Below are 6,628 nucleotides of genomic sequence, written 5' to 3' on the forward strand. Positions count from 1 at the left end.
AACTAACTAACTAACTAATTAACTAACTAAAATAAATGGTTATCCATGGTGTTAGGAAGTGTTGGATGAGGGATTGGAGGAGGGAAGAAGAAAGGAGAAGGAAAAGAAATGGAAAGAGGAGAAGAAAAGAAATGGATGGAAGAAAGGGAATCCACGCACACGCACGCACGGCGCGCGCGCGTCGATGGCTTATTTCGAGAGTGGCGCGTACGCGTCATGTGCGCGTGCGCGCAAGTGGTGTTGTGCCATAGGCACAATTTCCGCACAGTGCAGGCCTAACTCTCGGGTCAAGGTATGGAAGGTGGAACTTCTCAATCCACGCGTACGCGTGCATGGCGCGCTCACGTGTATGGTCCAAAACGCTTGATGCACGCGTACGCACGCAGTGCGCGTACGCGTGGATGGTGCTCTGTTTTTCAAAAATTTTTGCTATGTTTTTGCACCAATCCAAGCATTCCAAACCTCCAAACAGCTACCAAAATACCATAAAACCTTATTTAACATACTAAACTACCAATTAGACTCATTAAAACAATCAAAACAAGAAATTAAACTAATTCTACCAACATGTACAAAAGAGAAAATGAGAGGATTTTACCATGGTGGGGTGTCTCCCACCTAGCACTTTTGTTTATTGTCCTTAAGTTGGACTTATGGGGAGCTCCTCTCAAGGTGGCTTGTGCTTGTATTCATCTTGGAACTCCTATTGTGCCCCAAGATTTCTTATGGATTGAGCCAAGTGTTGATGGAGTTCTTCACACGCCCGGGGCTCCCGAAGTTGATCCTCTTTTTTTAATCCGGGATCCCACACTTTATTTTCACAACCGTCTTGAAGTTGATCATCATTATTAGTCCATCCGGGTGGTGAACAAGATGAATTCTCTATGAAGTGCCCAACAATCCTCCTAGACCCCTCTATTTGAGCACTACTCCAACCTTTATATCTCATGTTTGATGCATCAACCATAATGAGCCTTGATCATAGGGAGGGTGAGAAAAATTTACCTCCTCAACGCTTTCAAATCCAACGGGAGAAGGTTCTTCATGCTCAAAGGATTCTTCACCACTAAGACTTGATGCTTGATCTTCATCACCAAGGGAACTCAATTCTTTCTCTACCCCATCCAAGCCTTCATATGGAATATGCCTTGGAAGGTGTGCACTTTCCTCCCTAGCATCAATTTCAATCATCTTGGAGGGGTTTTCTTCAACTCTATGTTCCCATGGAAGCTCCGCATCTCCTAAGTCTTCTACCACTTCTTCCTTGTCTTCAACAATTAAAGCTTCCTTAAATTGTTCCAATACAAAGCAACTTCCCTCATTTCCCACCGAAATTTCCAATCTCTCCTTCATGCTATGTTCTTCATTTGATTCTTCACATGTAGCCATGAGAGTTCCTTGAGTGTTCAAGCATTGGGAGGCTAATTGATTTGTTACCGCATCCAAGGCGGCCATGAAATTTTGCACATCCCTTTTCATCTCTTCTTGCCCTTGAACAAGAACACCAAGTATTTCATCCATTAGAGATTGGGGTGGGTGGAAGGGTTCACCAAATTAGAGGGAGGGTTCATAGTAGGAAGGTGGTTCTTCTTGGTAGAGTTGTGGTGGTTCAATGTTTTCCACTATTTCCACTTGTTGCACAACACACTCCATGGTTGCTTGAAATTGATCCAATGCTTCCTTGAGACGATCCCTTGACTCTTCTTCCTCTTGGATATCATGATAGGGATCATATGGCTCTTGGATCGATGGACATAAGTATTCTTCCATGTGAGGTTCTGGTGGAAGGTAGAATTCATCTTGTGGTTGAAAAATTTCATTTATTGGAGGTGGTTCATCTTGGTAATAATGTGGAGGAGGTGGCTCTTGAAAATATTGATGTTGGAATGGTGGTGGCTCTATATATGGTTCATATGGATCATATGGTTGTTGGTAGGATAGGTATGGATTAGGGTCATATGAAGGTGGTTGGTAAGAAGGGGCTTGTGAGTATGGTTGAGAGTTATGTTGAGGATATGGATCATAGGCATATGGTGGTGGTTCTTGAAAGTCACAAGGTGATTCACCATAGCCATTGGATTGACATGCATCATAGAATAGCTCTTCTTCATAGTGCATTGGTGGAGGTTGTTGCCATGGAGATTGATCATATGCATATGGCTCCTCCCACCTTTGGTTGTTCCATCCTTGATACACATCTTCATTGTAATCTCCACTTCCTACAACATAGTTGTAATCACACTCATAGCCAAAATGAGAATTCATTGTGAAAAGAGAAAATAAAAATAAAAACTACTAAGAAATAATGAAACAAAGTCCTAACTAGCAAGCAATCCAAAAAAAAAAATCAAGCTATTCACAATATTCACATATATACAATAACCAATAACATAACACCATTGCAATTCCCCGGCAATGGCGCCATTTTGATGATTGGATTTTTGATGGTTTAGAATTTCACAAATGAATTCTCGTTGCAAGTATAGTTCCTAAACCAAGCAATAATCTTTTCATACAAAAAGTTGTTTGTCACTAAAACAAACCCCTAAATTTATAAACCTAAATAAAGGAAAGTCAAGTGGATGAATTGACTTGAGCCACAAGTCCTAGCCAACTCCCAAGGAAAGACTAGCTTTAGTGCACTCTAAACCAATTAGCAATCTCTCTAATTACCAATCAACAAAGGGATTAGATAACTCAAGTGTCACTAATTACTCTACCTAAGCCAAGAGGAACAAAATCTAACTAATGGCTATAAGAGACATTTCATCAAACACATAAAAGGCAATAAAAGTAAACACATGAATTTGCAAGAATTAAAGAGAGATCTAACTACAAAGGCAAGAGATCAACAATATAAAAGCAAAGAAGAACAATTATTATGAATTACCTCTTATTGAATTGAAAGAAAATGGAAAGAACAATAGTAGATCTACAACAAAGTATAAGAGCAACATAAAGGAAATTACAACAAAGGAGTAGAGGAATGATGAATGTAACTACAAGGAATTGAGAGATAGAAGTAGAAGAAAGCAAAGATTAAAACCTAGATCTAAGAACTAATCCTAATCCTAATCCTAATTCTAGAGAGAAGTGAGAGCTTCTCTCTCTAGAAACTAATTCTAACTACTAAACTAAACTAATGGTAACTAACATGTGTTTCCCTCTTCATTCCTTGGGTTAAATAGCATCAGAAATGAGTTGGATTGGGCCCACAAGGCTTTAGAATTCGCTGGCCACGTTTTTCTTTAAGTGAACCAGGTGGCAGCAACGGCGCCTGCGTGTACTACGCGCGTGCGCGCCACCATACGTGTAGCAACTATGGAAAATCTTATATTGTTTCAAAGCCCGGGATGTTAGCTTTCCAACCTAACTGGAACCGCATCATTTGGACTTCTGCAGCTCAAGTTATGGTCGTTTAAGTGCAAAGAGGTCGGCTTGATAGCTTTCCAGTTCTTTCATTTCTTCATGAGTTCTCCAACTTTTCATGCTTCTTTCTTCATTCTCTTGATCCAATCTTTGCCTCCTAAACCTTAAACCACTTAACAAACATATCAAGGCATCTAATGGAATCAAGGTGAATTAAATTTAGCTATTTTAAGTCCTAAAAAGCATGTTTTCACTCTTAAGCACAATTAAGGGAGAAGTTATAAAACCATGCTATTTCATTGAATAAATGTGGGTAAAAGGTCATAAAACCCCTTAAATCAAGCACAAGATAAACCCTACAAATGGGGTTTATCAGGCACACGTTCATAGGTGAGAATGATGATGAGTGTCACAGATCATCACATTCATCAAGTTGAGGAACAAGTGATATCTTAGAACAAGAATAAGCCGAATTGAATAGAAGAACAATAGTAATTGCATTAATAGAACAAGAATAAGCTAAATTGAATAGAAAATAGTAGTAATTGCATTAATACTCGAGGTACAGCAGAGCTCCACACCTTAATCTATGGTGTATAGAAACTCCACCGTTGAAAATACATAAGAACAAGGTCTAGGCATGGCCGAATGGCCAGCCTCCCAAAGAGGGTTCAATCATAAAAACATGATCAAAAGATCTCAAGTGATCAAAAGACAGAAGATGAAAATACAATAGTAAAAGGTCCTACTTATAGAGAACTAGTCTCCTAGGGTGTACAGAGATGAGTAAATGACATAAAAATTCACTTCCGGGCCCACTTGGTGTGTGCTTAGGCTGAGCATTGAAGCATTTTTATGTAGAGACTTTTCTTGGAGTTAAACACCAGCTTTTGTGCCAGTTTGGGCGTTTAACTCCTATTCTTGTGCCAGTTCCGGCGTTTTACGCCAGAATTCTTGAGCTGACTTGGAATGCCTGTTTGGGCCATCAAATCTCAGGCAAAGTATAGACTATTATACATTACTGGAAAGCCCAGGAGGTCTACTTTCGAACGCAATTGAGAGCACGCCAATTGGGCTTCTGTAGCTCCAGAAAATCTACTTCGAGTGCAGGGAGGTCAGAATCCAACAGCATCTGCAGTCCTTTTCAGCCTCTGAATCTGATTTTTGCTCAGGTCCCTCAATTTCAGCCAAAAAATACCTTAAATCACAGAAAAACACACAAACTCATAGTAAAGTCCAGAAAAGTAAATTTTAACTAAAAACTAATAAAAATATAACAAAAACTAACTAAAACATACTAAAAACATACTAAAAACAATATCAAAAAGCGTATAAATTATCCGCTCATCATGTATGGTTTTAATCTTTTAACTGTTTTGGACTAATTACTTTTGCTTTTGAGTGATATTGTTAGCTTGGATGCAGAAGGTAAAGCTGAAAAGGTTAAAGCAATGGACTTGAAAGCACGTGAGTCACTTGAAAAGAAAAATAAGTTAACAGCTCAACGGGTGAATAAAGGTCGAAGACAACTTGTCTTTGAACCTGGTGACTGGGTATGGGTTCATTTAAGAAAGGAGAGGTTTCCTACTCAAAGAAAATTCAAGTTAGACCCTAGGGGTGATGGTCCATTTCAAGTGCTTGAAAAGATCAATAACAATGTTTACAAGATTGATCTTCCAGGTGAGTATAATGTATCAGCTACTTTATATGTCTCTGACTTATCTTCTTTTGATTTGGATGCAGATTCGAGGATGAATCTTTTTTAGGAGGGAGGGAATGATACGAGCCATGTGGGACAAACTGAGAACTGTCATATGCCAATTGGTCCAATTATAAGAGCAACAACTAAGAGAATAAAAGAAGGTTTTACAAATATGGCTAAATCATGTGTTCAGAAGATGCATCAAGAATTGGGCAAGACAATGATTAACGATTATCAAAAGTCAAATGTCTTCTATTTTACAAGATGTATTGAAGACTCTCATTAGTCAAGATGAATTAAAAGATACATCACTTTCTTAGAATTTATTTTATGTTTATTTTATTTTTATTGTTTGTTTGTTTTAGGCCCAGTTATGATTTGACCCATTTTTTTTATTCTAGTGAACTTATGAGTTAGGGTTTTAATTAAGAGGTATAAAAACCCTCTAAAACTTGCTAGCCACTTTTTTTCCTTAATTTTTGATGAATGAAATTTTCCTGAGTTTCTTTGAGAAACTTGGGTGTGAACAGGTGAGGTAGAATGATTCCCTTAGTTATTGCATCAGAAAATCAAATTGAGGTAGAAGAGTTCCTTTCTTTGATCTTCCATCTTATCATGGGTTACGTTATATATCAGTTATTATTTAATATTTTGACAAATGACGGTCACTTGATATCAGCTTCGGAAGATTTAAAAAGCTCGGCTTTACTAATGTTATTTACATTAGTAATTTACCCAATTTTTATTCTAATTAAATACCACAAACTGAGATAATTATTTGAGTTTTTACCATGCCCAATTACCTTAATTACCTTTCAAGATATTTTAAAAATTTAACTTTACTGACTTAGCAGCTCAAAATCGTGACACACAACGCTTAATGTGCCACGTGTCGCGATGCATGCCTTCCGCCTTTAATTAAGTGACATTAGTCACTAATTATACCTTATATAAGGCACAAAAATCTTTTCTCTCTCCTCTAGTTTCAGCCGAAGCTATGCATGGAAAAAGGGGAGGTTTTGTTAATTTTCTGACTTTCTGAGCTCGAGTTATTGAGATCCGTGACCCCCAAAAAATTTTTTATCCAATAGAATTGACTGTATTTTCATCCTCTACTTGGTGACGTGTGTGTTTGTTCTGTGGAATCGCGAAGTGGAGTTGCCCCTGCTGATGATTGGATTTTTGATGGTGTAGAATTTCACAAATGAATTCTCGTTGCAAGTATAGTTTCTAAACCAATCAATAATCCTTTCATGCAAAAAGTTGTTTGTCACTAGTACAAACTCCTAAAATTTATAAACTGAAGTATTGAACCTCGGGTCGTTCTCCCTAGGAATTACAATAAAGTGTCTCGTTATTAGTTATGAGTTATTTTGGGGTTTTTGAGATTTTAGATAAGAAATATAAATGGCAAAGAAAACAAACTAACAACTAAGAAAGCTCTTGTCAAGATATGAGAACTAGAAGTCCTATCCTAGTTATCCTCTCCAATTGTTGTTCATTGCTACCACTTAGTTAGCCTCTAACCATGGAGAAAAGTCAAGTGGATGAATCAAT

General features: G+C 37.8%; 1 pseudogene; it reads left to right on the top strand.

Moving 5' to 3' along the window:
- LOC110278189 (uncharacterized) overlaps positions 1-5,135 on the top strand; it is a 44,974-nt pseudogene extending 39,839 nt beyond the window's left edge.
- The last annotated feature ends 1,493 nt before the right edge of the window (positions 5,136-6,628 follow it).

This window comes from Arachis duranensis, chromosome 2, assembly GCF_000817695.3.
Source record: "Arachis duranensis cultivar V14167 chromosome 2, aradu.V14167.gnm2.J7QH, whole genome shotgun sequence".
Classification (NCBI taxonomy): Eukaryota; Viridiplantae; Streptophyta; class Magnoliopsida; order Fabales; family Fabaceae; genus Arachis; species Arachis duranensis.